The sequence below is a fragment of the Balearica regulorum genome, chromosome 19 (assembly GCF_011004875.1).
Source record: "Balearica regulorum gibbericeps isolate bBalReg1 chromosome 19, bBalReg1.pri, whole genome shotgun sequence".
Taxonomy (NCBI): Eukaryota; Metazoa; Chordata; class Aves; order Gruiformes; family Gruidae; genus Balearica; species Balearica regulorum.
This window is the reverse complement of record NC_046202.1, coordinates 10314345-10337254: the sequence shown is the minus strand read 5'-3', so window position 1 is coordinate 10337254 and position 22910 is coordinate 10314345.

Here is a 22910-nt window from a genome sequence, read left to right as displayed (position 1 = left end):
TTCCTCCTGCTTTTCAATTTCTATTTTGGCCTGCCTCCACTGGAGCAGAGGATGTGCTCAAAGTCACTCAGAGGAACATTTTTAGGCTCTGAGGATGATCCTCAACTGACATAAAGCAGAGCAGATCCCGTGGCTTCAAGGAAGCCATGCACAATCACACCAATGGTAGGTCTTCAGCTTGCAAAGCTGTGCTGATACCTCTTTCCCAAGAAACACAAAGTGCAGCTTTGTCTGGGCAAGAGATGCCCCATTTCCAAGCCATGGTATGGCATGGCATGGCTTGGTCCCGTTTTGGGCTCTAGCCATGTACAGCTAAAATATATATCAATGTTACCAACTGATACTGTGTGTTGGACAGCACTGATTGAAAATTTTACATGCATGTCTTATAAATGTTCATTTGTTCAAATCTATACTGTAGCTAAGTGCTGTTATACTATGAGCAAAGGAAAACTGTACATTGAATACTGAAAATCTTCTTTTTTTTTTTTTTTTAAATGGGTGTGAAACTGTATATACAGTCACTGAAATTTTGCCAGAGTACATCATTGCATCTGCCAGCTACCAGCACAGCCGTGTGCCCTAGGGTCCCCATTTTATCTGGCTGCATTCAGCAGCCAGGTTCTCCTCGTCGTAGATGGGAAAATGTCATCCATGCAGAGGGCCATTAGGTGATCAAGTTAGAAGGGGGGATATCCTGCTTTTTTTTCTCTGTGCAACTGTGGACAGTTTGGGATATCAATGTTCTTAACAATCAGACTTAAAGGTCATCAGCACACAGGCACTGCCATTCTGTAAAGGTATTTCATGTGAGACACACCAGATCTTACAGCATCCTGCTTTACCCTATGTTTTGGTGCTCCATGAAGCCAGAAGAAAAGACTTGTTTTGCCTAAAATTCCTCTGGAAACCGGCAGATGGAAGGAAAACCAGCAAGAAATGAAAGTAAAACCAATCCATCCCCTTCCTCTCCTTTGCTGCACAATATTCACTTGACAGGTTCACAAGGTGAACCTACCCTGAGCTGCAAGATCAGCACCAATTTTGGGAGTAGGTGAATTTTCCACAGCTGTTTAATATCTAGGGTGAGAATAACCTGCCCAGGAAACGAGATTCCTTGCCTTGGATCTGTTGTGTCCTGTTTGGCAGAAAGGGAGCAGAGAAAGTCATTGTATCATTCACTCCCTCACTGGCTTTTGGACAGGCTGCCCAGCTGTGACTAACTGCGAGGCTCTGCTAAAATGTGGATGCATCCTTTATAGACTGAGGATTTTGTTGTCTCATAGTTGTTTGGCCTCAAAATTAACCATTAGAGATACCGATCAGTTGTGAGTTTTTAAGCAGGTTCACCCTGCAAGTCATGAGAGAAATATCCCTTTTAGTTAATCTGAAGGCTGGACCTTCCCTGGGAAGCTAGCAGTATCTCCCCTCATTTTTTTGTCTGTACCCCAAATGCCATCCTCTGATTTTCCAGGTGATTAAAGCTTTCATTGCACTTTGGGGAGAGCAGAACTCCAAGAATCTGTGCAGTTAAAATTCAAAAAAGCGCAGCTCTTCTCCAGGAGACATTTCGTATGCTGCCCACAATCAGAGCAATTGGTCCCTTTACATAAGTAAAGCAATTCTTTATGGCAAATTAGTTTCTTCTTAATGAAGACTTGTTATTTTCAGTAAGTCAGCGCTTTTGGTGGGGAGATTTAATAAACTTTATTCTTCTTCCTCTCATTGTGATAAGCAAATTTAATTTTACTTGTATTATTAATATTAAGCATCTCTTGAACATGTATAGTAGGCAATCTGAATCAGTTTGCTCAGTACAAAATTCCTTTTTTCTGATATAATATTTGGGTAAATGGCAAACATTCAGTCTCTCACAAATGGGTGTTAAGACGGAGTGAAGACGCACAGTGCAGATGACACTGACCCTCCGGAGGGGGCCAGTAGCAGGCCCACTCATTTCTAAGAACATTGCTGACATTCCCCTTGCCTCCAAAAAGGCAACCACTGAATAAAGAAGGCTGCTGTCCTGAATTCACAAAGGTTATTTTCTGGCACTTCTGTCCTGCCTCTGTCCAAGCTAAGGAGAGGTCACCACACAGCCCACGAACCCACCCTCCCACAGCCTTTGGTTGCAACACACTTCTTTTCCCAACAGACCACTGCAATATTAAACTTCACTAAATTATGCATTTGCTGTTAAGCCACAATGTTTTGTGCTTTTGCACACTGCAAAGCATTCAGTATAAGGCATGGGACTAAGCAAGACAGGTGCAGAACGTCATATCCCCATGCAGAAGCATTGTATCACCACTCTTGCTCTGCCCAGATAACCAGCAAATGATACCTGCTACCAACCCGCAGTCTCCAGCACATTTTTTCCCCTGGCAAGTGCTTTCTGGGCTATCGCTCAGTCAACACATTCCCCAGGTGGCAGCCAAAATGAGGGAATGTTCACCTTATGCAAAAGGTGAATCAGGGAGATAAATTCAAAAGCTTTCTGTGCGATTACTATAGGAAAGCGCTATGGAGTTTAACCAGGTCTACAGAGAACTTAGAGATACAGAAACTACTCTAAAATAGGCTGCCTCCTATAAAGAATGAGACCTTTTCTGTGGATGCCTTCCACACTGGCCCTACTGCCTGGCTATCTAAAAATTCTGCGTAACTCTTACAAAGGAGCAATTTTATATCCATTTCTACAACGCATTAGTGGCATTGGCTTGATTGGCGGAAACTCTCCTTATACAGAACAACAATATTTACAGAGCCTAAAAAAATCATTTTCTCCCTCCCTTGCTGACCTAAGTATATCCTGGAGTTTCTGAAATGATCAGAGGCTTTTCAGTCACTTTGTACGTATGAACGATGGAGACTCTGAATGTATCATTCCTTCCCTCTTCAGAGAGACTTTTCAACATAACGCCCTTCATTTCTTGTGGACATACTCTTTTCTCTAAATGTTACTGACACAGAGATTTTGTTCTCCTTACCTCGCTGTTAGTAGTCATGCCTTACTGGCTCATTTGGTCCAAACATGATAAATCAATTTCCATCCAATTAGGCTACGCCTGAGGAATTAATTTGCCACACTTTAGACTGTAGTATTTTGTATGTTCCTAAACGCAATTAGAAAACTTTAATTTAATCTTACATGCCCAATATGATCGGCTAGTACATAAGACAATCCAGTTGTGGCTTGTACAGCATGCAATTGTAGTTGTAATTGATTAAAATTGTTTTTGCAAGTGTGTCTTGATGTCACGCATAACTTGATTTGCTTTGGGTCTTACTCCTGCAAGCACATAGGCACATCAGAATCTTTCTCTGTGTGAGCAGTTCATCAAATCCTGCAGGATTTATGAGCAGAGATAGGCAGGTCCAGGGCTTGCTGGCCCAAAACATTAATTTTCTCCTGAAATAGTGCTTCTGCGATCAGAGACGTATAGGTTTGATGGCAAAGATGCTGGTTGGATTTTCAAAACAATGAAGGTGCTTAAGCTGACATTCACAGAGGCAACAGCAGGGAGAATTCATCCTCCTTGCTTTCAAAATCCAACCAAAGTGCTGGGCTTAAGAGCCCAGTTGCCTTAGGACAGCCCTGTTCACAGTGGAGTGCTTCAGTTTCCAATCTTCTCAGTTTACGATAACAGGAGTTTAGGGTGACTAGTCTTCAAAACACAGCCTGGGTGTTTTATGAGGTCTCAGGGATCCCATCAGTCCGTGCCCTTCACCCCACAGTGGTGCACAGGGAACATGATCTTTACAGTGCTGCAAGTGATGGATCCAGGAGAGGTCACTGCTGGCAGCTGAGACAATGTCACCCTCAGGAGTGGGCAGCCCTGCCCCAGGCAGGCTCTGGAAGAGCAGGGGACCCAGCTGCAGCTCTGCCTCCAGGCAGGGCTGCTTGGGCTGGCTCCAGGGTCATGTCCAGACCCTTGCTGCAACCTTTGGCAGAGCCAGATATGGTTCTCAGCACTCCTGTCACCTCAGCCTTGTTAATTTTGGTGCCTAAAATTAAGTCACAGAAATCCCACTCCATCCCCCATCAACACATCTTGAGGAAACAGGCTCTAATTTCACCAGAGAACTGGCCGCCTAAGTCTGTCCAGAAATCCATCGAGGCACTTCCAGCTTCTGTCCTAAATGCTTAACCAAATCTGGCCCCAGGTACCCAGAAACTATTATAATTGGAGCTAACTTAAGATCTAGCCGTTTCTTGAAAGATCCAGGAGGATATTTCACTCCTGGAAAATATTTTGCAAAAAAGCCATTTCTTTGAAACATTTCAACAACAACAAAACAGCTGCTTAGCTCAGCCAAAAATGACTGGATAAAAACCCCACTGTTTCTTATTTTCAGAAGTAGGCTACAATGTGACGGTTGACTGTAACTGGACACGACAGAATCCTAATGCCTTCAATTTTACTTACCCACTTCTGAGAAGTATTTATATTTGAAATCATGGTGAGTTAACATGAGTTAAAGGCACATGCTCTCACCTCTCTGTATATAAGTAACGGATTGTTCCCTGGATAATACCAGGGCTTGTCAGAAATATATAACATAGATACTGTGATTTTTCACAGCATGTAGTTCTCACTATGTCAGTAGGTAAGAGAATTTCAGAGAGGTGGGAAAAAAGCAGAAGATACAACATGGAGTTATTTTGTGCCATGAAGAGATGGTGCCTGTAAGTTTGCTCCTGATTTATTGTCTCTGTTTTGTTAAGAACAGAAGCTAGAAGGGAATTTCCATTGCATATGCATGATATACTTTAAAAGACAGGAGGCTTATAAAGTGTTAGACAGCACAATGAGACATAAAATGACATAATGAATGCCTGTGCTGTGGAAGACAGGTCAGTATAGTCTGGGAAAGAGGGTGAAAACATCACCCAAACCTCAAAATGACCGAGAATCAGGGCCCTCTGCCAACCCAGCTGTTGATTTGGAAAATATACATGCCATGTTTCTATCAACTACGACATCGTATGTTGAAAAATGCAAAAGCAGATGTTAAAATGGCAATGATTTTCTGTCCAAAGCTTCATATATTCTTTCTTCAAACAAAAGTAGCCAGCAAGCATTTTAACCCTCATTCATTCTCTGCTGGACTGTCTCAAATGGGCAGACTGGCAGGGTGACTAGCCAAAAAAGGAAGGTTCTTTCAAAGACATTAGTATTGACATTAAATTGGCAACACTTGCACCCAGTCCTTGGTGAGGACCATGCTGACACCTTTAGATGTTTCTGACAACACTGAAGAATAACCTACAGCCATGAATATAAAGGTGCCAGCACTTCTTTTCTCACCACGGTGTATAATTACTGCTCCCACAATATCCAGAAACACTACATACACCACTTTTTTCTCCCTGCTCCCAGCTTGGTGCTTATCTCTGTAGAAACCTCCACCATCCTGCAGTCTGTCTCGACTTAACCCTCCAGCCGCTTCCAGCAAACTGGTGCCCCAGGCAACGCGACTAACCTTCAGCTGGCCAGAGCTGGAGTTCACTGGGCTTGGGAAAATTCACTTCAGCATTGCTGCTTTCAGCATCATGTGCCTCTGGGTCCAGTCTCCTGTGACTGCAGGAAGCAGCCCTGTCCGACAAACCCTTCCAGAAACAGAGAAGCTTTGTTATAAAACTGGGTAAGTTCACATCGCGCACTCCTGCTATACGGAGGTTGCTCCAGAACTTCCTTCCTGTGATAGCTTGAGGTTTCCAGTTTATTGATGGCCAGTCTATACCTATTTGTTCTCTTCAACAGCTCTTTGCCATCGCAGCATAAACTCCCTTCCTCCCTCTGGGCTTAGACCAACTATATCTCTCCTCAGCCACGCTACCAAAGCTTTCTGTTTGACAGAAGCTCTTCGTCTTCTTGATCACCCTTAACAGCCCCTCTCTGAAGCTATTGCAGCACTGGTTCATCCCTCTGCAGCTGCCTAACCAAAAAGTACTACTGAAAGCCAGTGTGTCTGCTACAGGTAGAGCCACGTCACATTTCTTTCTTTCTCTCCATACCATTAACCTTATTTCCTTCAAAACACACTTGAAATTATTTTGCTTCCATTATAGTTTCAGACTGACAAGATGGCGCAATCCATTGCAGTGAACCATCGCAGGCTGCCCACAACCCATAGAGCAGAAGTCTAGTCACTGCTGTCCCACTCATGCACACAAGACCAAAGCCAGAGCACCTCTGGATATGCCTATCCACATTGCAACCAGATGCCCTGGGTGCAGAGTAAGTCAGTCCTGAATACATGTTTTATAACGGCTTTTTATTCAGTCACATAGTCCCTACTGCTCCTCTTGAACAGAACTTCTGCACCAGACTTCCTACCGCTGGGACATTACAACACTTAAAAGAGACATTTCAGTTTCTTTTTAAACAGACATCATGGGGTAAAAAAAGACAATAGATTAGGCCAGTTCTCCCACATGTCAGGTGATTGAACAGTGGGTACGTTGGGAGAAATAAAGGGAAAAACCAAGCATTGTATTGTAGCAGTTTTTAAAGATCCTGTAACAATTTTTAAAGATCCTCTCCAGCGAAGTGTGTAAGCATATGCTTACTGTTGAACCCTGCACATAAGTAATTACACTAAAGCATCTTTGAATTTCCATAGGCAAGCCAACCCAGTGATGCCAGAGCAGGAGTCAGCCCAGTTTCCTGGCGCTAAAACACAGTGCATTATTGACAGGTCTTGCAGGATTGCAACCACCTCTTTTCTGTTCCTTTTTAATATAGCAGGTGCTAATATATCAGGTGTTTCAAACTGTACCTCTAAAATATTCACTTTCCTGACTATTACATTTCTAGTCATATTATTTAAATGTATCAGGAAAGCTTGAACTAAATCTTTTAATCCCATTTGATCTACAAACAGAACTGCAACATGACAGGTTGGATTAATGCATTTGGCATTTGTGAAATTATAAACCTCACGCACCAAACAGACAGCAACTGCTGCTGCTCTTTCCCTACCGCTTTTGTAACACCAGGCTAAACTAAAATAAACCCTTTTCCTACATCTACATTTGATTGAAAGATAGGCATGCAGGAAAGGGTGAAGTGTCCTAAGTGATGGGCTCAGTGGGATATTGAATTTATGTCTACGCTTTGATGCTTCTGGGTTTCGTTTTCTGCTCCTGAGTAGAATTAATTCTGTTCCCCACAGGAGTCAATTTGGTATTCTACATAAACCCCCCCCATTTTATTGTTTTAAATCCAACTTCTAGGGAAAGGCAAGAGGTCAAGGGGAGGCAGAAAGAATGAAAGGTGAAGAGGGGACCTTTTACAATCCAAATGCCGTTAAGATCTTTTTTAATATACTAAGCTCCATTTTGTCTGTCCTGGTTTCAAAAAAAGATGAGAGTTCTTTTAACGGGGCCCCTGAATCCTCATTTCCAATTCCACGTTCTCCCTGACAACCTTTTACCTTGTGTTCTTGACAGTTACACAACTGACAGCATTACTTTTCCCCTTGTCCTCCACAATGAGAGGCAGAAATGAGAGGGCCAGCTCCCCGCAGCGCCTGATCCAACACCCCCAAAGCCAATGGGGAAACCCCCCCTTGGTCTGACACCACACTCCTGCGCCAGCTGAGGTGAAGCAGGTGAGCTCTCCCAAAATGCCCTGAACCTAAAAATGCTGCCCAGACTTCCAGAGACACTCATCAGCATTCAGGGCAGCCACCCCCATAGTGTGGAGGACACTTCAAAGAGCATAAAAGCAAAAGTATATACAGAACAAAGCAATGAAAGGGAACAAAATAGGCGGTTGCAGGTAGGGAGGAAGGGCAATGCTATAACCCAGAGGGCTTTGAAAGTTTGCTTCCTGACAGCCTGTGCCCAGCTCACAACATGATGTTGCTCCAGATTTTTCAGTGGTCTGAACGCTAAGCCGATGGTCAGCTACATAATATAAATATCCAGGTTTCCAGGCACAGCGAAACCATTCCTCATCCAGCAATCGCACAAAACCCAAGTTAACCGCGCTGACCAGTAGCTACTCCAGAGGTGCATGCATGTGGTGTGAAGGGGTGTTTCACACATCTGTCTGTTTTCTTACACATCTGTCTGTTTTCTTACCAACATCATTCCACAGACATGTCCCTGGACAACCTGAAGCCAGAAAGATGCTGAACCCAGTACAGTGTCCTTGTCCAACTCCACATCAATGGATCCACAGCAGAGATGTGCCAGGGCACAAAAGCCAGGGTGGAGGGGCCCAAAGAGCAATACCATGCCCAGGACCTCAAACCTGGGCCAAGCTCTCATCTCCTGAGAAGATCAGCTGTCAGTTCAAAAGTATAGAAGTGAAGTTTGAAAACTAAGGACCTGAATATAACCAATATTTATATTTGGTTGAGTTTGCAGATAGCTTGACACAAAACCTATATCCTGTACTAAATTCAGACTGTGCCCTTCCTTTGAAACCTACTGTTCTGTTGAAATTTCATCAGCAAAACCTTCCTTTGGAGGAGGATAAAGCCTCCTTCAGAAGCAGGGCAGAAACCCCGTGGAGAGGCAACAGGTCTATATGGGACCCAGCATCACACAGGCATTGGCTGATTGACCTTCCTACCCCGGTGGGGATGTACCTACGGCTGTGGCAGTCAGGGATGCTCATACTGGGCCCAAATTTGTTTAATACTAGGGCCTTGGGTAGCTTTAAGGCAGTCCTACTTATAGCCTGCAATGTGCGAATGACTCTTTGCTATTCTGGCACTAATAGTGTCAAATGGCATTAATTAAAACAAATCGCTTATAAAACAGGCTGGATTCATCAACAATGAGCGAGGAGATATTTTTCCTTTTTTTTTTTTTTTATAGAATTTTAATGAATAAACAGCAATTCCTATTCATTATTTATCTACTTCTGAATTTTAATGAATAGTTCCCAGTGCTCATTAACAAATCTCTGTATTTATGGAAAACTGGCACTTCATAAATATCAAATTGTGCTATTTTATGTGCTGGTTTTATATAAATATAGAAATTCTGTAATTATCACTCGAACTGATCATTAAAATTCAAAAGCAGATAAATAAGCCGAAGCTTTCTGCCTTATTATTCAGCTAAAACATCTTTCTTTTCTTTTCTAAACGGTTCCCTGTCCCCCCCACATGTCACACCCTTTCCTGGGGGTGGCATGTACCCACCGCTCATGTTGCAGGTAGCACCTTCTGGCTGTGTTATCTGGGTTTTCTGCTCTGTGCCAGCAGCAAGGGACACCTTTGGGGGCATGTACTGGCTTTCTCCCAGCCTCGTCTCTCGAGGTCACGAGATTCCTGGTTGGCATTCTCATTCTACACTGATCCATCCTTTTTTCCCCTGACATTGTTATTGACTTTTGTATTATCACAGCATAAACCATTAGCCATTTCATGCAAATCTGTATGTTGAATGAAATCCATGTAAAGTCCATAAAATCAAATTCCAACTTGCTATGCAATGTAAGCATATAGAGCTGCCTTTGTTAGAAACAGCTGGGAGGAAAACCCATTTGATCCAATCCCAACCAAAGTAAACCAATGCAATTTGCTCTTCACCTGATCACATTCCTCCCTGGAGCTCAGAACAAGTCATATCCTGATCTCAGTTGAGTAAGCGAAGAGCTGAAGCAACGCTACTGCTGTCCAGGAAGCTGTCCCAGTATTACATCATTTCATTACAGATTAGTGCTTGTTCCAGCATCAATTATCCATGTGAAGAGAAACAGAGTACTAACGTTAAAGTTACACTTGAACAACACATTGGTAACCTGCACTTCAGCTGGCTTCACTACAAGGTGTTTGAAACCACATCCATAGGATAAACCAAACACTTTCTAATGTATGGTGGTACTCCCATCCCATAGGACAAGGAGCTAAGGTGATGAAGAAAGAGATGTGTCCAGAGTCACAGAAGACTTCTGGCTCAGAGGCCGTACTGCAGTGCCTACTGAAGGGGAAAAGCACACAGGTATTAAAAGGCAGACAAAACTGCAGCTCTTACAAAGCAAAACGTGTATGAATCTAAAACCCCAGGAGATTCTGCAGGTAGATATATTATCAGGGCACTGCAGCAGTCATGTTGTGTTAAATATTATTCCTTTAAATATCAGACCAATAAAAGCCATTGCATTTAAAGTCAGGAAAATTTGTATGTTCCCTGATTGCATCAAGCCATGAAACCAAAGGCCGCTCAGGCTTCGCCTCTCTCTTTAGAGAAGTCTGTGTGCAATATTTTCCCCAGGTTTTTGTAAGTTATGCAATGTCCTTGCCACAGTGCTGGAGATATTTGTGACAATTGTTAAACAAGACATGATTAGCAAATGGAACAGCCATATCTCCTTTTAATTCCAATTCTTTTTTCTTCTTTTGTTCAAAAAATCCTAATATGCCTGGAGTCTCGCATGTCAATGCACTTGTAATGAAACAGATTTGGATCTCAAAGACTATGGCTCCATCTGAGCATCAGATCATGTATCAGGTTTGCCATGGGAAATTCCTTTCCAGTTTCCTGACTAGGCTTAAGTGGTTTCATAATGGCTTAGTCCAACACTTCCCTTGTGTGCTCACTGGTATTTTTTTGTTCCCCAGAGCTAAATCAGACCAACACTGTTCCAAATTGCAGAGTCAACTGAGTCAGCACTCCTTACATCACCTGTGAGAAGAAATTACACTTCTCTCCTTTTTTAATCCATTTTAACTGTAGAACAGTGGAGTTTTGAGAAAGTGTTGAGTTTGATGTGTTTTAAGTCTTGACATTAAGGAGGACAGGTGGTACACTAGCACTTCATTTCTTCCTTGTGCTTTTCTTTGCTTTAGATAAGCTTTGCCTCTTCTCTTCCACAGAAATTGTAACCATCCTGGAGCAGGAGGAGTGTGCTGGTATGGCACCTTGCATGATGAGACTCCACTTCATCACTGCAGACCCAGAAATAAAGATAAGACAAATAGTGAGATGGATTAGCTATGGCACTTCCCCGTATCCGTTAAAGGCAGGCTGCAGAACTGGCTGGCTAGCCCCTTGGAGAAATCACTGAAATCCCTGCATGCACTCCTCATCTCCCAGGACGATGCCTTTCCCAACCAGGAATGCTGCAACCAGCTGTTACCAGAGGAAAAAAGCCCAACTCTTTCTCTTACACACTTATTTTCCCCTTATCTCTTTATAACTTTTTAACTCCAGCTCCGCTTTTTCGGTCTGACCCTTTTTCTATTGTGCTGAGCTTCTCCACAGTGCTGGCAGCTGCTATTCAGAGAGTCTGCAAGGCAGCCGAAGGCTGAAGGTTTCATTATAGCAAAGCCCTCCTAATGTTGTGCATTGTGCATGGTTCAGCAGTGCAGTCATTAATCCTCTCCCACTGCTCCCTGCCACCCCTGGAGGAGGTTCTCCTCCAGGAGGCATATCCCCTTGGCCTGTCATGTTGAGAGCCAGAAGCTCCTGAAATATTTTTTAATTTACTGTCACAGTTGCAGCAACAGAAACATTTGACTTTTCTGTCTAAATCAATACAAGGTTTCTTCCTCTTTTTTTTTTTTTTTTAAAAGGACATATGCCTACACAACTGTTTCACTGCCAAGCTCTTCAAAAGCACAAGCAGAGGAAGAGATGTTGGATCATTCTGGTTGTAATCTCAGCACGTCTTTCAATTGCCCATCTACAAGCGGGTCAGTCTTGTACTGTTTGACCACATTTCCCCTCCATTCCATGTTTGATGTTGACCTACTTTCCCATGCCAGAATTCACTAATATTCCCCTCAGCATCCAGATAATAAAGTGAGAGGAAAAATCCAAATCCAACTTGCACCAAGCAATTATTTTCACGTCCATCTGTATTCGCTGTGTTGGTGCCAGGGTTTTGTTAATGCACAATAGAGGATAATGAGATCACTTTTTAATTCTCCATCTTCTTCCATCTGAAGCTCTGAAAGCACTGGGGAAAGACAAGAGCTGTCATGTTTTACCAGGGTAGTGCTTCAAACAGCAGTGTGCCTCATAGTGATTATGGCCATGTGTTTACAGGAAGGTGCAAAAAATAAGTGGATAAATAAATGAATGAATGAAAATTCCTATGTTAAATGTTTAACATGGTTTCAATAATACCTCAGGCAATTTGTCCCCCTTTACAAATACTGATCCTTTAAACTAAGTCCTCAAGTAACCCTCAGACAAAACCAGAAGCAGAGGTGGGGAGATGAAGCAGGTTAGTTGTGCAAGAGACAGAGAGTTTATTTTGCAAATACCCTGAGCTGTACATATGAAAACATAGCACTGAAAAACATGACGCGATAGATAATCTCTGCCTCAGGACTGTCCCCAGGAGAAGGAAGCATAGATACAAACCCTTGCTGTCACCTAACGTCTGAGCAACACGGTACTATGTCCTCATCAGTGCAAGCTCACCCTTGTATTTACTGCTGAGCTTGGGCTCCACAAAGCTAGCTGTGCAAACACGCTGATTCAGCTGTAAAGCCAGCCCTGGCCTCCCCTTCCTGCGCTGTGCCAAGGCACAGATCGGCTGCCATGCCGAGAGTGGACAGGGATTGATAGGCCCGAGGGCCAGAAGAGACTATGGTGAGCATCCAGACTGACTCCACACACACCATATGCTGTAAACATTTCACAGATGTATTATATACTGCATGGGACTTCTGGAGGCTTGAACCTAAAAGCTCTGTGTATCCTGGGAGTCTGCTGCCTATGAGAGGGTGTATGAATGTTCATTACATGTTCAAGCAAAATAACAAAGCCCTCACTATTTAACAACGATATCTGGAGTATACCACACACAGAGAATGTAGTGTGCTAGTAGTTTTCTTATTTTTCTGCCTTTTAAGGTTGTTACATTCCACAGCTAGCTGTCATACACTCTCCCCAGTGACACACAACGCAATGTCCTCACCATCTGCTGCACGGAAATGTCTCTCCACTCCCCTTTCCAGGAGAAGACGCACACGAGATTTTGCATGCCTGTGCGTGTCATTTGTCATGCACCTGTACCCGCGGCAGTCGTTTCAAGGAAGCACGTTTGGCTGTTGACAGAGAAAGCAGGGGAGTGCTGAGGTCTCATGACGAGACCCAGACTTAGGGGGAAAATGGGTTTGGGTTTCAAATTCCGCATGTTTTTGCAGTAAAGACTAACTAGGACTCCAGTGTGACAAATATAAACAGGCTGAAGGACATACCGGCTACATTAAAATCAAAGGACTTAGGAGTGTACATGACCTCCTCTGTGTCGAGTCATGAACAAGGATTCTGCGAGTAATCTCAGAGTATGCTCTGGCCAATGCTAGAAGCCCTTGACATAGAAGTTGAAGTTTGCCAAGCTGTTCTTTGTTTAGAACATGATAGAGTTTAGCTCATGAAACTGCAGTGCTTTCAGAGAATCCCAAAATATGCATAATGCAAGCCAGAAATAACTAGATGAACTTTCAGATCAGATGTTTTATCATATTCTTGAAATAATACTCTTGATCTACAAAAAAAAATTACTAAAGAAAGCTCTGAGTAAATAGAAGTGAAGCAACTCTGTTGCCCTGAGTAGGACTGGAACATTTGTTTACATCAGGAATAAACTTGGTGCACACACTTTTACTGTTCTCAAAGTTCTGTTTTGATAGAACAACATTTGCATTCCTGAACCTTTATGCCATTGAATCTACCTGTAATTGTAGTCTATGTAAAGGTGGGATTATGGTGCACAGTAGTTTCTGGTGTGTGTCTTCAGGCTCCACTACTGACAGAATTTTGTTCTGACCTCACAGATGCCTCTCAGAGCTTTAGCTGACTGGACTCACTGCTGGATAATGCTACATTATACAGATATTTAAAGTTTTTGGAAAAGTTTGTTTGAGTGCATGAGTAGCTGGTAGGTAACAGCAAGGAAAGAAAAATCAGGAAAGATTTACTAGAGCACAGCAGTGTGATATGCACATAGACATATTTTAAACAGAATCAGTAGCCTCCTCCAGCCACATTTAATGACAAGAGAATAAATTCAGCTCCCAAATTACAGTCCAAGTTCACAGCTAAAGTTGTTGTTTCTTAGCTTTGCAGTTGGCACCCTTTCAGCCACACTTAAATACAGCAAAACCTAACCTCCCAAATGCTGGGATCTGGCTGGGGGATGAGGAGACTCATCCTCAGCTGTGTCCACAACCATGGCTGGACTGAAGTCAACTGAGCTCCATGGCTTTTACCAGCCTTGCTGCGTGGTCATCTGAACCGACCATGTCCCAAGGCTAGCAAATGGCTTGGCAGGGGAAGCTGTGGGCAGTTGGAAGAAACAGCCTTGCCTTCTCCACAGCACGCAATTCTGACACAACACCTCTTGGTCATATCTTGAAAGTAATACAGAGCGCAGCCAGGCAGCCAGCCTGGTGAGAGATGCCCCATGACTAGCTGGAATATTTCAAGAGAGACATTAAAAAGTGACCATAGGAGCCAGAAATCCAAATCTCATTAACTGTGTCCACACTGTACTTGACTTCAATGACTCTGGGGTCTTGGCACTTGACTCCTGTGCCAGCCTCCAGCTGCAGCCTGTGCTCAGCTTGATTTCAGCTTGACTTTTTACTGCCCGTAAATACCTTCTGCCCCGCAGCAAAGACAGAGCCCTCTGGGAAAGTCATTTTTTTCTGTCTCACATGATTGCCTTGAGGGAGATCAAACAGCTAGAGACTGTGCAAGTGATGGGCCATGCTAGTGAAACCTGTTTTCAGGATACTGTAACCAGTGGATGCACCTTGGAAATGAGGTTTTCCCTCAGGAATGTAAACTGCAACCTGCCAGACTAACAGTATATATATAGGAGGTCAAAAAGTAATGAGAGAAATAGGTATAAACTGGAGGCACAGATGATCCACCACCACTAGTATACAGTTGTGCCTCGGCTGTGATACAGTTACGCATCCAAAGACACATGAACTGTAATGCAAATCAAAGCAGTATGGATGCAGGATGAAACTAAGAGAGAGCGTGAGCATTGCCTAGTGTCAGGACAGCCCCCACAGTGTTTTGCACATCTATTTGGAAATAGAAACCTTTATGGAAAGAGCTCAGCTGTAGCTTGAGCCTTGTAACAGCCATCCCAGGCAGGTGCAGATCTGCATTGAATTTCTGAAGCTTCCACTAGGCTGGAAATGGATTAAGCTCAATAAATGCACAAACCTGCACAGGCTGACTGACATGGCAGGAGGTGGAATCAGGAGCTATCAGCTGCTGCTGAGTCACTTAGGCAGATAACCCTCCTCCGAAGTTTTGCGTGTGGCTTCATCGAGCTTATGGCTGCTTTCTCACCTTTCTTCTCAGGAACAACTGAATAGCTCGAGAATATTGTTAACCCTGTGCATAGGAAAATACATCCTGCTTAATGTATGATTTTGCAGACCCAGGATGTTTAACTGTTTCTGTAAATTTGGCAATTTTGCTGTCTGGTCACATTTTCCTCCCTATCAACCCGGACAGTGTTATTTGCTGCCCTAGAAGAAAATCACTATTATGTTAGTAGTACACAGCAGCAACAGTTCGAATATCTGATACAGCTGTGGTAAATTCCTGACCTGACATTTAGAAGAGACTCCTTCTGACTCCAGTGTGCTTTGGAGTAAGCCCTAAAGACCTTGCCCATGCTTTACACAAGTAGCGTTGCTTGTGATCAGCACTTGACTCTTCATCTGCTGTGGCTCCTAGGGTCTTTTTATTCTTTCTGAACATTCAGCTTGCAGACAAATGTCAGCTCCTCAAAAATAAGTGGTTGGCTTGTGGTTAAGGAATGGGAAGAAGGCTTGGTTAATTCCCAGCTTGACCACAGACATCCCAAGTGAGATTGGCCAGATTGCTCAGGGTCTGGTTTATTCCAGAAGCACTAAGCTCCCCTGAACTGAGTTGTTACCTAGTGGAGTTTTTACGTGCTTGGCATACTTGTAAATCAGGCCTTTAACATCTCTGCTAACATCAACAGCTGTAGATTAGGGACAATCCTATTGCCTTTCTTTCACTTTTTGTAAGCTGGAAGTTCATTAATAGATGCTCTTCTCTGAAGTGCTTATACAGCACCGAGCACATGGAGCTCCAGAGGGTTTAACAGAGAAGCAAAAAGAAAGAGCCAAGGAGCAGAGACCCTCCCCATGAGAAGGTCAGCAGAAGCAGGTTCTCCCACAGCCCAAGAAGCTGATCAGAATATGCCATAGGAAAAAAAAAAATTATAATTCTCTCAAACACACTTGGAAGATTACACAGGCTGACTCATGGGCACATTTAATGGGTTTCTGGCGGAATGATTGTACCTCCTCATTTGAACTGCTCAAAATGAAGGCAGAATTTTAGTCACACAGAAATTACATCAAAAGGAAAAGCCAGATGTTTTGTGAATCCCACCACTAATGAGCTACAAGTGCTGTTTTTTCCATTGTACAAGAAAATTATGAATTTTTAAACATATACAAAACAAATTGTTTGTGATTACATTAGACCTTCAAAAGAAAGTGGGAACATAAATTCAGAGATGAATAGCATAATATTGGATGCTTGCCTCACTGCTTGACTTCAATAACTTATCTCAATAAATCCCCCAGCAGAAAGCATCTTATATACTTCAAGCCTGGAGAAGATGAGACATGAATTCTGGAGGAATTACAAGACAGAGGGGCTTCTTGCAACAGTGAACAAGCTGAAAATTACAAGGTAATGGAAACTCAGCGGGAGGCCCCGTACCCTGCCATTAGCTAACTCCTACAATGATTGCTGCAGAAATCACTTAGGTTATGTAAGCACTGTACACTGTTTCTGCACTTTGCATCTCTCTCCACCTAAGCACACAGACAATTTAATTAGGCAAGCGGAGATACCTGAGCAACAGGGACTTTGGCTTGCACATGAAACGGAGCTGCCTCCCCAACCAAACAGCAGCCCTTTGTCCCAACATGACCGTCTGCCTGTCTTGTCTTTGTTGCACTTCGGCACCAGCTGTACAGTTTATGAAAGCATTTACCGTTTTTAAGCCAATATAGCCCCGACCTCCCCAAATCACACTACTACTATGACTGCAGAGCTCAGGAAAATGAAAAATTAACAGCAGGAGAGTATTAGGCTTGAGTTGCTTAAAGGGCAATTAGTGCCTGTCCCTCATGCTTCTTACCATGGTCTCATCCCAGAGAAACATTTGTTATTCCAGTCTTGGAAAACGTCAGCTTCATATAAACGTCCCTGCACTGTGGCTCTTATTTTACCAACCAGGAGGTTAATGAGGGTGAGACACCTTTCCAGTATTAAAAGGGAAGAAGAAAGCCAACCCAGCAGGTGCAATATGGCAGAGTAGAGCGGAAAGTGCACTTACAAGAAAGTGGGCAAGAAGAAAACACTTCTTCCAAGCAGATACGACACAGAAACAGAGGAAATCCTCTGCTGAGAAGTTGAGAACATGAAGGAGATATAGGGGAGATCATGTTAGGCTTTCCCCAGACGCTGAGTAAGGAGAGAGCAGTAGTAATGGCTAATGGAGCATCACTTCGTATTTAGAAAATGACACTAGTGCTGTGAGTGGCCTTACAATGCTGGCATGAGGAGGCACAGTGCCAGGATTGTGGAGCAGGGGCCTTGATCATGGGCTCTGCACACTGCAAAAAGGTCCTCCAAGACAAGGTGCCACCAGCAGAACATTGCTGACCCCAAAATTTTACCTTCTAGTAACTGCTCTCTCCTACCCTCTTTTATGCTATCACATCACAAAGCCATCAGCAATCTGTCCTCAACCCTGGGAGTTAAGGGTTGTTTGGTCTCAGAAAAGCCACGTGAATGAGATGCCCATGCCAGCCTGAATTTCCTATTTCTTGTCCCTTGCTATAAAGTTTAACCCCGCAAGAGACCCTGGGCTCTGTGCCACTGGCCAGGTCTGGCCCTACCTCAATTGAGTTTTAGAGACGGAGAAGACAGCTTCTCCTCCAGGGACCACAACAGCCACAGAGAGACGTTTTACTCACCACAGCAGAGAGGAACCACAAGTTGCAGGAGATCAAACCTGCAGCCTGATTTTTGATCTTTGGTGCTTAAAAGATAGGCATTTAAATCCATATTTAGGTACTTCCATGTCTCAGTGAAGTATTTTGGAGCATGACAGTGGCAAGCTTGAGTCTGAGGAACTTCAAGCTAGATATGATGTGACACTTCTGATGGCTGTGATCTCATATACCTGCGTGGGAGTCTGGCCCAACCTTGCCTGATGCCCATCACAGCATCCTCTGGAGAGAGGTCAGGATCAAGCCCAGACCGGGGCTGGTTTAAAGCATGCCTTAATGGAAATTCTTGTAGTGCATTTGTAATTCTTTGGCTCCGTCTCAGCTCTCAAAGAGAGGGCTGGGAGTTGTTTCTTCCAAGGCAGTGCCCTGCGTGGAAGCCCCTTCCATGCTGTCAGCACGGGTTACAAGCACCAGCAACTCCTTTGATACACGCTGCTTGCATTTAAACTCAACCCTCCTCCAGCATTTTCCAATCAATACTATGCCAGGATTTCTGAGATATCTTGGTATTTTCCAGTAACTATGATTGAAAATGCCAGATGTATTGCAAATGCCACTGAAGCCACTAGATGACATTTATTCCTGTGCCAGGCTTCAAATGCAGTGGGACAGATTGTGTTCTGAGCTGGAGGAGGGATGGATTTCACCCTCTGTCTCTCAGAGATGCTTTCATGGTGGTGACTGTTGCATCCCTGGTATGAAATATACAATTATAAAACCTTGTCTCACTCTATTCTAAAATAATTGTTTCTCTAAAATCAGTAAGATACTCGATATTAACTCTTAAATATTCTTGTCTGTCTTCTGTCCTCCTCCAGACAATAAGAAGTTGAGAAACATTGGTACTCTATGTGTGAAAGTGAATCTCAGATCCCAGAACGTGCCTTGGTTTTTATGGGTTTCATTTCAGGAGTTGGTTGAATTTTTAACTCCAATCAATAAAATGCATGAGTGCATTTACACACTTATCCAGCTTCCTGGACATGTTAGAAGATTACCAAGCTTGCCTTATTCTAATTAAAAACAGACCAGTGGGCAATCAATTTAACTTGCACCAACTTGTAATTACAATGTTTGCTCTACAGCTCTACAAATACAGGTGGCAAGGGAGGAGGGGTTTCGGTGGGATTTTACTCTGAAGAACCTCAACGCAAGTCACTTGTGATAAGTATTTGTGTGAGGACTGCATTGTTTTAAAATCATCTCAATACCACTTTATACAACAATAAAATGAAAGATGTGGGAAGGTAAAAACTGTAATATTCTCTATGAATTGCCACCTAATTCCACTCCTCCCACTGTGTGACCAGGTTACTTACATGATGAACAGTCTTCTCTGTTTTTCAGTCTCGCTGCTCGTTTACCTGTGCTAGTTGCTCCTAGGGGCAGATCTTTCTTTACCGCTGCTTGACCACTCAGTGGTGTAGTTTCATCCTCTTCTGCTTTCCCTCTTTCTCCATCACTATTAATGCTGTAATGAGGACAAGAAACATGATCAAGTTCTTCGGTTCTATAACCGCACTTCCTTTCTGATCTGATTTTTTATTAAAAGGATTCCTGTTGCTGTTCGACCAGCAGCTCAGCTTGCACGGTCTGTACATGATTTAACCCTACAAATGGACTGTTTTCTTCCCCATCTTGGCACTTTGTACAGCAAAGGAGTACTTGGAGCCTCAGCACAACATTATGGCAAGACAATGCTTCCTGTGCAATGGAGGGTAGCTAAAGTGCTTCCCTTTCCCTATCACCATATGATGTTAAATTCCATATCCCAATCCCCAGCAGTAGAAATCCATTGACAATTTCTCCTAATTCAAGCTCTGACAATTAAATGACAGGAAATAAATGACAACTTTAATAGCACTCCATAACTAAAATGACTCTGCAACAATTTTTGCTTTATTGCTCACTTGTGTCATATCAAGTATCACACAATTCTCAAAAATATCCCCAGAAGGAGGAAAAAAAAAAAAGAAATAATGGAGGAAGGAAGCAAAACTAGTGAAAGAAGAGACCAGAATCTGCTTTCTGTTGTTGTTGTTGGGTTTACACGGTTCGTCTCTTCCCAAAGACTGGGCATAGTTCAATGCAACCAATGAGGTGACTGGTAGATGCTTAGAGTGAAGCTGGTCTTTCACAGCAATTCACACTTCCATCTCTTATTTGGAATGCCAAGACACTCAGCTATTGCCAGACACTTAGTCAACACTGGGTTTTCAGAGAAAAAAATACACAGTTCAAACCTGTGATTTAATAATTTGAAGTACTCCATTGCCTCTGCTCCCTTGGAAATATCTGATGCATAGGAAAACCAAATTACTTTCTGTTGGCACTAACTTGTTTCGCTGAGGATTCTTATTTGTTCTGAATGATCTTCAGGCACTGCAGAGTGTTAAATGCATACCACGAACCAAGAAATGCTTGTAATGATAGTTATTTGTCATATATTCTCTCACCCTCACCACTGGATGTCTGCAGGATGGATGTGGGACCAGGCAAGAAACAGAATCACTGAATAATTTAGGTTGGAAGAGATCTTTGGAGGTCTTTGGGCCAACCTCCTGCTCAAAGCTGTTCCACCTACATCAGATTGCTGAGGACCTTGTCTGTGTTAAGTGTTTCACTCGTAGAGATCCCATAACCTCTCTGGTCCTCTGCTCCTGTCTGATCACTCCTATAATGAAATTGTTTTCTTCATATCTGGAAAGGTATATCCAAAAGGTTTATATATCTGGAAATGTTTCCTTATTCCTTTTCCCTTATATCACTGCAATTTTCTGCACTGAACACTGTGTTGCCTCTTCTCCTAATAGAGGTAAAGCTAGAATCAAGCTGTGCGGAAACCTTTGACAGCATCTGTATTTTGCAATATTCTCTAATAACCAAGTCCTGTGCTCATATCCAGAGATGTGTTAACTCTTACCTGGATCTAAGGTCTAACTCTGAAGTTACTAAAGTTAATGAGAGTTTCCCATTAGCAATACCTAACATCCCTTCATGTCAGTGACAATTTGTGAAAGCTCAACAACATTTTTAAATTATTTAATAAGGACTCAAGTGAAATCACTGCTAGCTGGGATTTTGCTGGGCTATTGTATATGCTGCAGTAACTTGCACTGTCAACCAAATTCATGTTTTCACAAAAATAACAGGGTGAAGAAGGATCAGTGAATTTACTAGAACACCCAAAGCATGTCAGCACAAGAGACGTGACAGTAAAAGAATCGCTATCACCAGCTGAAGCATTGAGCTCAGTGGTCTGAAAGCAGCTCTGGCTGGTACTTTCCTTATCATTAAGTAGGAAGTCGTTCGGTTGCTCTCCCAATATTTGCTGCCATAGACCTCAAATATAATTCTTTCTGAACAGGAAAGCACTCCACAGATGAATCAGTTCCATTCACCACAAAGGCAAACTGGTCTGCTTCATAATTAATTTTCCACAGATAACTGATTTAAACTTTTCAAACCCCTCATGATGGTAGGATTAGATCTGAGTCTTTACAGTGCCCTACAGTTTGCAGGGTGAGCTCTGAGCTATGTTTCTCTTTCACAGAGTTCTGCTTAATTGGACGAAGGGGATAGAGTTCAAGGGCAAGCCAACAGAAGGTGTTTTATTTAAACATAGCCTTAAAGTACCTGTAATGAGAAAGCGTGTCTCTCACTCCCATGTATAAATGACAGGAGCGATGTTTCAATTCCATTTACCTCTCTTGGCTAGGTGGTTAACACAGAAACCTGATGTATTTTATCCTATAGCGTTAGTTCAGGGAAATGTGTTTATTATGAGTGCCATTATAATATACTTAGCACAGTCCTTTCAAGTGATGACTTGAGGTTTATTTAAGAACTAATTCAGCACCAACTGCAGTTAAAAAGCAGCTTTCACATGTCAGTGGAAACTGCATTGGATCTTTCCTGGCTGTTATGGTTAAAAATAATCAGTAGTAGAACTGAGGGAAAGCAACTAATTTTTACATGCAGCTTATTGGCATAAACAGCATTACTTCTCCCAGTGCATAATTGTTTCCAATAACTTTTCTTATTAGGACAGGTGGGAAACACCAAACCTCCGTGGCTGGCATGTGAAAATGTTTCCCTCTGACAAAAATTCAGTTTGGCACTCCAGAACCTGGAGTTCCCAACAGCCACTAGAAACATTTCACCCACATTAGGATAGGCAGCAGTAATGAGCCCTCTGCATGTAGGGCCACCTAGCCCAGCCATCCTTATTTTGTGAGGGGATAAAAAGACTAAAGTTTACCTCAGTTTACAGAATATTCTATTTTTCACAATCCAATTCTGCAACCCTCCAGGGGAGGGGAGGTACCATTCCCACAGGCCTGGGTGCTTCCACTGGTGGTATGTACTGGCTGGACCAGAAAGGAGTAACAGCTCACAGCGAAGGCAAAATTGTTTTAGATCAGTTAATAATATCTGGGGTCCTCGAGCTAAGAGAAAAGAAAAAAAAAAAAAAAGACAGAGATTGGGGATTTGGTGCCTGGCAAAGCTGACAATAATGTATAGTAAACATAGACTGTATTTATAAGCTATTACGTTCTGAATACCAGGTACAACTTAAAATGACCAGTATTGGATGAAATTTTCTGCATATAATGAAAATTTCTTGAAAATGGTAATGTAAACTAGCTGGGAAACATTGCTGTGGTAGAAACTGAGGCAGTCAGATCTCTCAGGTAGACCTGCCCAGACCTATGCTACCAGGACACCATGGAAGGGCTTTAACAACACCAGATGAGGTTTCCCTTAGGAATCAGAACTAACAGCTTTTCTTTTTACAATACTCAGGACAGTGTGGATTAAAAAAAAAGGTTCCCACTGTGCTCCTGGGGGACAGATCCTTCCCTTAAAGCTTGCTCTCAGCACGGTGCTCAGTAGCT